General features: G+C 46.7%; 1 protein-coding gene across 2 annotated transcripts in view; it reads right to left on the bottom strand.

Moving 5' to 3' along the window:
• CNOT6L (CCR4-NOT transcription complex subunit 6 like) overlaps positions 1–11,709 on the bottom strand; it is a 100,404-nt gene extending 88,695 nt beyond the window's left edge. The window contains exon 1 of one of the 2 annotated variants that reach the window (XM_073542088.1): positions 11,344–11,709. The gene's annotated coding sequence lies outside the window, so the exon portion shown is untranslated. The remainder of the gene's footprint in view (positions 1–11,343) is intronic. The other variant, XM_073542080.1, reaches the window with a different exon arrangement.
• Positions 11,710–12,040: the final 331 nt, after the last annotated feature.

The raw sequence follows: 12,040 nt of genomic DNA on the forward strand, positions 1-12,040 counted from the left end.
CATTGCTGCAATGCGGTGGCCTCCAGGAAAAAGGCTGCTGGAGGCAGCACATGCGCAGACTGCAGTCTCAGCACCAAGATCTCACAACCGAACCTGCCACATCAGCCAGGGATGAGAGTCAGATCACCCTGCAACATCAAACCACTGAACACCTCCCCCCCCCCCCCCCCTTCCCATCCCAGGGCCGGCAAAATCGCCCGAATCCTGCTGCTGCCACACTCCCGTTAAGTACATTCTCACCAAGACGCAACACAGGTTTTGGGGGGGAGAAAAGAAGTGCATGTTAGGGTATATGCACATGTTGCGGATTTGGCTGCAGATCAGCAGTGGATTTGGCTGCGGATCTGCTGCAGTTTTCCAAGCGGTGTACAGTACCATGTAAACCTATTGGAAACTAAATCCGCTGTGCACATGCTGTGGAAAATTCCACACAGATTTGCTGCGGTTTATTTTCCACAGCATGTCAATTGTTTGTGCGGAATCCGCAGAGTTTTTACACCTCTTCCATTATAGGAACCTGCAGGTGTAATAACACAGGGGAAATCCATAGAAAAACTGCACTAAATCTGCAGGTAAAACGCAGGTCATTTTACCTGCGGATTCAGCCAAATCCACGCAGAAAAATCTGCAACGTATGCACATACCCTTAGGCTGTGTTCACACACAGCGTATTTACAGCAGTTTTCACTATAAAACCACTAAAAATAAGCTTCCCAGTCATTTCTATGCATTTTGCACTTTTTGTGCACATTGATGCTTTTTTTTACCATGAAAAAACCGCATCGCAGTAAAAAACGCAGCATGCTCATTAATTTTGCCGCAGTTTTGACTTCTTCCATGCGGTTTTAAACCGCTGCGGAAAAAAACGCATCAAAGCCGCGCAAAAACTGCCACAGAAAAATAGGTGCGGTTTCTGGGAAGGGATTCAGGTTTTTGAGCAGAAATTTTCTGCAGCGTGTGCACTTAGCTTGATAGTCTGAAAAATTTGTTTGATATTACTAAATTTTTATGCCTTTAAACAGTTATGTCACAGTTAACATTTACCACGTCTACTTTACATCTGCATTTCTTAAACTTTTTCGTTTGAAAATTCTAAGGTTGAAAAGTTGGATCAGCAATTTCTCATTTTTCCAACAAAATACAGTTGTATTTGTTTCCTTTTTAGGCACATCACATTTGATGTGACTGAGGGGCCTACATGACAAAATAACGAAAATTGACATTCTAAAACTGCATAAAGGCAAGAGTGACTAGTCAAACTGTCCAAAACCACTTTTAAAAATTTGATTAGCTCTTCAGGTGCTTCACAGGAATTAATGAAAAAAAAAAAAAAAAAAAACCACACGTACAAAAACATTACTTAAAGGGGTTGTCCGGGCTTTTCACATAATCTCAGTGCATATCTGGGCTGCAGAATGCTGACAATAAGTAATTTACCTTCTGTGGCCAGTTTGCAGCATTTGCTAGATATATCTCTTGCTTGTAAGAAAAAAATCTGGGGGGAGGGGGGGGGGTTGTGTGCTCTGGCATTGAAATGAGAACTGGACTTGATATTTTTGTGGATTTGAAGCTTTGTTGAGTACATTTTTCATAACATTTTGGATCACATTTATCCTGCGCTCTACGCTGAGCACAGATATCAGTGTTTACATCTAGATCTCCCAATGGCGCGATTCAGATAAAACCCCTGAGGGATCCATTCACTATACTGAGGCAGCATAACTTTTTTTTTTTTATCGCTTTCCGTTATTTTTGGGAGGCAGAATGAATAAAACAAACAGCCATTGAGTATTTTATTTTTTTGGTGTGGGGGGGGGGGGGGGGGGGGGATTATGCCATTCCCTCGTGTGGTAAAATTGATAGGGCAGCTTAATCAGTATGATTTAAAGCGATACTAAATTTATATTTATGTTTTGGTGCTTTTACACAAACTATTCTAGAAAAAACAATGGATTATTTTTGCACCACTTTCCTCTGAGCGCTACAACTTATTTTTCTACTGATGGAGCTGTATGACAGATTGTTTTTTGCAGGACAAGAGGCTTTCAGAGATACCATTACATTAGTCTTTTTGATCGCGTTTTATTACACTTTCTGTTCTGTGGCAAAATAAGACAGAATTGTTCTTTGCACCAGTTTTTTTTTTTTATGGTGTTCACTTAAGGCCGGGGTCACACTAGAGAGGAAAACGGACGAGTGAGAGGCGTTAAAAGCACGCATTACACACGAACAAATGATTCTCTATGGGGCAGCTCCCATCAGCCGTATATTTCTCGTCTGTATTCTACGGTCCGTGCCAATCGCAGCATGCTGCAATTGTCAGCGTACTACGCCATTTCATTTAATTTTTTTTGTATGTCTTTCATTAGTAATTAGATGAGGGTTGAGGTGTAAAATTTGGGAGGTGTAGGTATTAATTTAAGGGGTTAATTTGTTGTAAAAAAATGTGTGGGCTCCCGCATTGACAAATTACCGCGGGAGCCTACACTTTTTTTTTACAACGAATTAACCCCTTAAATTAACACCTACACCTCCCAAATTTTACACATCAACCCTCATCTAATTACTAATGAAAGACAAACAAAACATGAAAGGAAATTGTTTACTGAATGTAAACCATGTGTCATTTCATGTCGGGTTGGGGAATGAAAATACTCTGAAATATATATATATATATATATATATATATATATATATATATATATATATATATATATATATATATATATATATATATATATACACACACATTCTATGTGTCTATATCTAATCTTTCATTTGTGTTATAAAACCTGTCATAGGCCTCCATTATATGTCCATTTTGCAAGCCGGTGAGAAAATCTCAGCATACGGATGGCATACGGATTACATACATACGGATGCTTACATGCGCAAAATACGCGACCACACCTTGCTTACAGATGACATACGGATCACTATTTAGGGGTCATTCATCCGTATTACGCCTGTAAACTACGGACCGTATTTTGCCTCGGTTAGTGTGACCCCAGCCTAAGGGGTAAATTAGTGGGACAGTTTTATGGGGCGGGTTGCTCCTGATGTGCCAAAGCCAAACACGTACTTTTTTTTTTTTACATAGAACATTAATTTATGGGTACATTTTTTTATCTTACGATTTTTTAAAATATTTTTATAATTTTGTTTTTACTTTGCCTTTCTATTGAACTCATTTTCAAGGCTCTGATCACTGACAAAGCATCGCAATGCTTTTTTATGTCAGTGCTGCACTGACAGGTAACTTATACCACTGTGCATGGTCTAAGGGGCTTGCCATAGCCTGGTGACCCAGATGTCATCATGATGACCTAGATGTCATCATGATGACATAGGGTCACCATGGCAACAATCAGACCATCGTGATGATATTGTAATGCTACCGATCGGAGGGGAGAAGGAGCCCCCGCTCTGCTTTTTAAATGCTGCCATCAATATCGATTGCAGAATTTGGGGTGTTAGGGTGAGTGCACATGGTGCGGATTGTGCTGCAGATTTTTCCGCCTGGATTTGCAGGTAAAATGACCTGTGTTTTACCTGCGGATTTGCCTGTGGTTTACCCTGCGTTTTGACACCTGTACAATGGAACAGGTGTCAAACCACTGCGTAATCGGCAGAAAAAAATTGACATGCTGCGGATTTAAAACCGCAGCAAACCTGCGTGGACAATTCCACAGCTTGTGCACTGCGGTTTTTAAAATCGATCATTGTACATTGCTTGCGGAACTGCAGCGGATCCGCACAGGCAAATCTGCTGCGGATCCGCACCGTGTGCACATACCCTTATACTGCCAGAAGCAGTACGAGCACCGCTCCTGGCAGTGAGACAGGTGACAGCTACAAGGATAGCTGAAAACCTAGCAGCGATCACCGCTCCTTTGTGTGCAAAAGCGCCATGACGTACCCCATACATTTGAAGTCGGGAAGTCATTCCATGATGTACGGAGAACATCCAAGGTCGGGAAGGGGTTAAACAGCGAGTTAAATCTGTTAAGTTCACAATAATTCTAAGGAAATTATACCTTTTTTTTTTTTTTTTTAAAGAAAGTGGGCTGTAAAATACTTCTCCCTTTCTCTGATTCTGGAACCTGAGTAAGGACCCACTTCTGCACCAAGGACTAGACCTCCTGTTAAGGCCTGGTGCTTCGCTTTCAAGGACTAGATTTCTGTGACTAAAAATTCAGATCCAGGCTGCCAGAAATTTTAACTTTAAACCCTGATCTACAGTATTTAACCCCAGAACAACCCCCCCGCGTGCGGTAAAATTGATAAGGCGGTTTTATTCTTCGGGTCAGTACGGTTACAGCGATACCTCATTTTTTTTTATGTTTGGGCGCTTTTATGCAATGAAAACAATTTTATATAAAAAAATTATTATTTTTGCATCGCTTTATTCTGCGAGCTATAACTTATTTTTTTCACCGATGACGCTGTATGACGGCTCGTTTTTTGCGGGACAAGATGACGTTTTCAGTGGTACCGTGCATATTTATATGCCTCTTTTTGATTGCGCGTTATTGCACATTTTGTTCAGCGGTATGATAAATCATTTTTTACTTTGTTTTTTATTTTTTAAGGGGTTCGCTAAAGGGGTTAACTAATGGGACAGTTTTATAGGGCGGGTCGTTACGGACATACCAAATATGTGTACTTTTTTTTTTTTATTTACAAAAAATGAATTAGGGAATTTTTTTTTTTTTTTTTTTAATTTATTTAGCGATTTTTTTTAAAGTTATTTTTACACTTTTTTTTTTTTTTTAACTTTATTACATTGCCCCAGGTGGGACATCACTGTCCTGTAACAGACCGCTGATCTGTCACATCATAGATCAGCGATCCGTCACAAGCACTGCACAAGGCTTCCTCCTTGCCTGCGCTCTGCAGGCATGAGGAAGCCAGCTCCCTGCAGGCACCCCAAAGGTCCCCGTCGCCATCTTGGATTCAGGGACCTGCAGGGATGGAGCCCCCCGCAGCAGCGCTGCACACTGTGCTGCTGTGGGGGGCTCAGGGAAGCACGGAGGGAGTCCCCTCCCTGCCGATGCTTCCCTTTAACCCCCGGTACACCGCAATCGATCGTGTTTGATCACGATGTGCAAGGGGTTAATGTGTCGGGGGCGGTCCGTGACCGCCCCTGACACATTGTGCCGGGTGTCAGCGGTGATAATCAGCTGCGCTCACCACGTGGGCGCCGCTGATCTGTGACGTACTATCCCGTCCCTGGGAATTAAGTCCCAGGGCACATCGACGGGATAGTACGTCACATGACAGAAAGGGGTTAAGAACAGGGCTGTGGAGTCGGTAAGCCAAACCTGCGACTCCGACTCCTCAATTTCCTTACACCGACTCCGACTCCAACTCCCACACATATTGCTTATATTTAAGTGAAAAATTTATTGTAGTACAATGTGAACCTCACCTGCGACTCCGACTCCTCAATTTCCCTTACACCGACTCCGACTCCAACTCCGACTCCCACACATATTGCTTATATTTAAGTGAAAAATTTATTGTAGTACAATGTGAACCTCAGACATTTAATCATTTTTATGATCCAATAATCAAGATATTTAGATAGAACAGAATATATATTGGTGTACTACCCGGTTTTCATTCTTTTTGGTACAGATACGATATGGATAGACAGATATGGATAAATGGATAGATTAGATAAAAGCAGATTAGAAATCTGCTCCGCTATTGAAAACATTATCTATGAGCTCAAAAACCTTTCAGGTGATGCAGTTTTTTTAAAAAGATGATCAGCTTTTGCAGCTGAAAAACGTATCCTCAAAAAAACACAGGAAAAACGCTGTGTTAATGTAGCCTTAGATCAGGAATAGAACAGCCATTTATAGGACATTTCATAACTTTCCCAAACTCCTATGAAAAAATATTCTGCACATCCTGCATTGAATTACTGTACCCAATTTATTATATATTTTAGGAGTCGGAGTCGGTCCATTTTATACCGACTCCAACTCCACCAAAATGAGCACCGACTCCGACTCCACAGCCCTGGTTAAGAAACATTCATTTCTTGACATTTCTAACCAGGCAGGAAGAAACCTTTAAGCCTTCCATCTTCCTGGGGTTTGCCCTGAAGTCAGAAGGGAATTTGGACTTGCCCACCCCAGTAGGCCAGAACTACCATGAACAGAGGGAAGGCTTCCTCAACAGGAAGCCCCCACACTTCCATTATTGTTATGCCGAATTGAAAATGGCCGCGCATAGTGAGATTTCGGGAGACGAGATCTCATCTCCTGAGATATCACTCTGCGCATGCGCCGCCTCCGGCGGCCATTTTCCTGGAGCTCAGTTCAGCATTACAACAATGGAAGTGCGGGGGCTCCAGCCTGTCACAAAAGGCCGGCGGAGGCCCTGCACCGCCGATCACCTGCAAAAGTGCCACACCAGCCCGGGATGGATGTGCGGGGGTTCCGGGATTTCCACCAATGCCGGCGGAGTGCCCGCACCACCGATCATCTGCCAAATCGCCGCCTATCAGCCTAGGATGGATATGTGGGGGCTTTCACAAAATGGCAGAGCCCCCACACCACCGAACCTGATGCACCAGCCAAGGATGAGCCAGACCACCTCCTGTGACCCCACTCAACCAGCACTCCATATCACACCCTACCCCCAGGTAAGCTGAATTCAGACTATAAGACGGACCCTCATTTGACGCATTAATTTTTTTTTCCATTTTTCTTCTGAAAATTTGGGGTGCGTCTTACAGTCAGAAAAATACAGTATTTATCATCAAGATTATAAGCACGGTTGCCTTTAGAAACTGAAACACAGGTTAGGAGTTTATTTGTTCAATACAAGCTTTCAAAATGGTATCATTTTAGTATTCTAACACCAACCATTCCTCCATCTAGCAAGAAAGAGCAGAGTACTAAACAATCATTTTTGAAAGCCACATATGAACACCTACCTTCTCTAAAGTCAAAAATTGGAAAATTAGCTACAAAAGAATAAATCAATACAGGCAAAAGCCTCACTGGCAGCCTGCGTGATACCACAGAAATAGGGATACATGCATAAGGTGGGAAAGAAACTGAAGCGAGAAGTCTAAATCCTCCAGTGGAGAATAAAGTGAGGGCTAATATTAGAAAAGCGTGCCCTGCTAGCTGAATAATCCCACTGCTGGTTTTGTTTTTCTCTTGCTTGCTAGGCCAAGGCTGTGTGTTTGTGTCTCAGCCACCTCCTCTTCCTTCCTACAGTTCCCACATATACACCATGTGATTATATATAGACAATAGCATACATGTTACGCAATCACCACGAGAAAAATATTTTGTATTTGCACTTCAGGCATTTTCCAAAGGCCTCAACTCAGAGGACCAGGAAGTGAATGTAGGCCTCGAATACAACGTAAGAACCAAGTGCTGCTACTATATGGGAGCTGGGGCACAACACAATGCCAGATACAAGGGGATCTCTAAAAACATGGATGATAGCTGGCCAAAATACAGCACCATAATAGCCAGGGATAACACCAAAACACAGGCCCGGGGTCATTAAAACTATTAGTAGCTGACAAACTAATGTATACAAAAGACATAATACCATGTGCGCTGCAAGTTGTATCAAGAGCTGCTCCATTATAACCTATAGCATGCAAGTTATACATATGGCAACAACATAGTGTAATGTGCGGTACACAGGTGGTTATTAATAACCTATATAGGGATTATAACTAGTGATGAGCGCATGTCCTCAGATAAGGTGTTATCCGACTATGCTCAGGTGCTAACCAAGTGTCTTCAGTGTGCTCGAGAAATACATTGAGTCTCCCAGCTGGTCGACAGTCGCAACACATGCGGGGATTACCTGTTTGCTAGGCAGTCCCTGTATGTGTTGCAGCTGTCCAGCCACAAGACATGAAGGCATAAGAACGCAAACATATTTTCAAACACGCTGAAGACACTCAGCACCTGAGCATAATCAGATAACACTTTCGCTCATCACTAGTTATAATGTACAGTACGCAAGTTATACATATAGCAACACCATAGACTGATGTGCCGCACGGTAATCAGCTACATACGTTGCATCACATTCCACTGCAATGTACCAAGATGGTCAGTTAAATCCCATATAGTAGTGATTACAACCCACAGTGAACATTATTCACAAAGCGACCACATATGCCGCTGCAACATACAGATGGTTGGTGTTATATCACGGGCTGCTTCATTATAGCCTATACTGCACACAATATAATAGCACAACATACACATCAGCAGCAGTGTGAAGGCCCAGATTTATAGCCGGCAGCCTACCATGGATGTATACTTTATAGATTCGGAACCAGCATGTGTCCATACACCGTGTGTAGCCATACACCACCCTAATATTGCCACCATACATTACAACCCCCAGCCTGTGCTCATACACCGTGAGTAGATATACACCCCCCTAATATTACCACCATACATAACCCCCAGCCTGTGTCCATACGCCGTGTGTACCTATACACCCCCCAAATATTACCACCATACATTACAACCCCCAGCCTGTGTCCATATGCCGTGTGTAGCCATACACCCCCTTAATATTATCACCATACATTACAACCCCCAGCCTGTGGCCATACACCCCTCTAATATTGCCACCATACATTACAGCACCCAGCCTGTGCCCTTACGCCGTGTGTAGCCATACACCCCTCTATTACCACCATACATTACAGCCCCCTGCCTGTGTCCATACACCCCCTAATTACTGCCATACATTACAGCACCCAGCCTGTGTCCATACGCCGTGGGTAGGCATACACCCCCCCCTAATATTACCACCATATAAAACAACCCCAGCTTGTGCCCATACGCCGTGTGTAGCCACCCCCCCCCTAATATTGCCACCATACATTACAGCACCCAGAATGTGTTCATACGCCGTGTGTAACCATACACCCCTTAATATTGCCACCATACATTACAGCACGCAGCCTGTGTTCATACGCCGCGTGTAGCCATACACCTCCCTATTACCACCATACATTACAGCCCCCCAGCCTGTGCCCATACGCCGTGTGTAGCCATACACCCCCCCTATTACCACCATACATTACAGCCCCCAGCCTGTGCCCATACGCCGTGTGTAGCCATACACCCCCCTATTACCACCATACATTACAGCCCCCAGCCTGTGCCCATACACCGTGTGTAGCCATACACCCCCTATTACCACCATACACTACAGCCCCCAGCCTGTGCCCATACGCCGTGTGTAGCCATACACCCCCCTAATATTACCACCATACACTACAGCCCCCAGCCTGTGCCCATACACCGTGTGTAGCCATACACCCCCCTATTACCACCATACACTACAGCCCCCAGCCTGTGCCCATACGCCGTGTAGCCATACACCCATTACCACCATACACTACAGCCCCCAGCCTGTGCCCATACACCGTGTGTAGCCATACACCCCCCTATTACCACCATACACTACAGCCCCCAGCCTGTGCCCATACACCGTGTGTAGCCATACACCCCCCTAATATTACCACCATACACTACAGCCCCCAGCCTGTGCCCATACACAGTGTGTAGCCATACACCCCCCTAATATTACCACCATACACTACAGCCCCCAGCCTGTGCCCATACACAGTGTGTAGCCATACACCCCCCTATTACCACCATACATTACAACCCCCAGCCTGTGCCCATACACCGTGTGTAGCCATACACCCCCCTATTACCACCATACACTACAGCCCCCAGCCTGTGCCCATACACCGTGTGTAGCCATACACCCCCCTATTACCACCATACACTACAGCCCCCAGCCTGTGCCCATACACCGTGTGTAGCCATACACCCCCCTATTACCACCATACACTACAGCCCCCAGCCTGTGCCCATACGCCGTGTGTAGCCATACACCCATTACCACCATACACTACAGCCCCCAGCCTGTGCCCATACACCGTGTGTAGCCATACACCCCCCTAATATTACCACCATACACTACAGCCCCCAGCCTGTGCCCATACACCGTGTGTAGCCATACACCCCCCTAATATTACCACCATACACTACAGCCCCCAGCCTGTGCCCATACACCGTGTGTAGCCATACACCCCCCTAATATTACCACCATACACTACAGCCCCCAGCCTGTGCCCATACGCCGTGTGTAGCCATACACCCCCCTAATATTACCACCATACACTACAGCCCCCAGCCTGTGCCCATACGCCGTGTGTAGCCATACACCCCCCTAATATTACCACCATACATTACAGCCCCCAGCCTGTGCCCATACGCCGTGTGTAGCCATACACCCCCCTAATATTACCACCATACATTACAGCCCCCAGCCTGTGCCCATACGCCGTGTGTAGCCATACACCCCCCTAATATTACCACCATACATTACAGCCCCCAGCCTGTGCCCATACGCCGTGTGTAGCCATACACCCCCCTAATATTACCACCATACATTACAGCCCCCAGCCTGTGCCCATACGCCGTGTGTAGCCATACACCCCCCTATTACCACCATACACTACAGCCCCCAGCCTGTGCCCATACGCCGTGTGTAGCCATACACCCCCCTATTACCACCATACACTACAGCCCCCAGCCTGTGCCCATACGCCGTGTGTAGCCATACACCCCCCTATTACCACCATACATTACAGCCCCCAGCCTGTACCCATATGCCGTGTGTAGCCATACACCCCCCTATTACCACCATACACTACAGCCCCCAGCCTGTGCCCATACGCCGTGTGTAGCCATACACCCCCCTATTACCACCATACACTACAGCCCCCAGCCTGTGCCCATACGCCGTGTGTAGCCATACACCCCCCTATTACCACCATACATTACAGCCCCCAGCCTGTGCCCATACGCCGTGTGTAGCCATACACCCCCTAGTATTGCCCCCATACATTACAGCCCCCAGTCTGGCTACCACTAATCGCATGGGCCAGAATGGGAAGAGAGACAAAGCGCCCACGAAAGGGGGGCTCCTGAGGGAAAAGTGACCCACATACAGGCCGCCTGATGGAGGCTGCCATACTGACGTGTGCAGACAAAGGCAGAAAACTTATGCGGGGAGGGGGCGCTGTAACGCTCCGGCGGTGGGGAGGGGGACACAATAGTGAGCTCGCCGTATGGAGACAGGGGGTGGGCAGTGAATGACGGGGCCCTCACCTCCATTCACACCTCTGCACGGGAAGTAAAGCGTGGCGGGGCCTTACCCGGGGGAAGGGGGGAGTACAAATTGGTAGGGCCCGGGCACATGTGCACATACATAAGAGCGTGCCAAGACAAAGCAGCACATCCCCCCCTCCCTCACCTGCATTCAGCCCCTCACAGCACGGGCTCAGTCGCGTCTCTGGTCGCTGTCCTTTCGGGCCTGGTTGCTGCTGGCGGCGGCTTGGAGCTAAGTGGGAGCCACTAGACAGTAAATACATGCAGGCAGCGGCAGGAGGTGCGGGAACTGGCCGCGCTCAGCTCGCTAGCTCCCGGGGCCACTCGCCACACACCGCACTCGGTTGCTCACGTCACCGGCGGCTTATAAGCGATGGCCGCAGAGTGCAGTGATATAAATATTGAGATGAATAATCAGGGTGAGGAGGATGTGTGTGTACACTAAGGGGATAAAAGGGGCGTTCACAGGCCGAGGCGGGCTCTGCTGATGAGAAGGTGATGATGACAGAGGAAGAGGAGGAGACATGGCCGGCCCGCACTGCCGCTGCCTCTATTTATAGGCGGTGGGGTTACGTAGTTCTCAGGACAGGTTGGGGCCGGGGACTGGGAGGGTAGTAACATGAGGAAGGGGCAACGCTCACCTGTCAGCATGGGGGCATGAGGAAGGGGGCAACTCTCACCTGTCAGCATGGGGGCATGAGGAAGGGGGCAACTCTCACCTGTCAGCATGAGGACATGAGGAAGGGGGCAACTCTCACCTGTCAGCATGAGGAAGGGGGCAACTCTCACCTGTCAGCATGGGGGCATGAGGAAGGGGGCAACTCTCACCTGTCAGCATGGGG

Source organism: Dendrobates tinctorius, unplaced genomic scaffold, assembly GCF_039654945.1.
Source record: "Dendrobates tinctorius isolate UK_male_01 unplaced genomic scaffold, ASM3965494v1 ptg000011l, whole genome shotgun sequence".
In the NCBI taxonomy this organism is placed as follows: Eukaryota; Metazoa; Chordata; class Amphibia; order Anura; family Dendrobatidae; genus Dendrobates; species Dendrobates tinctorius.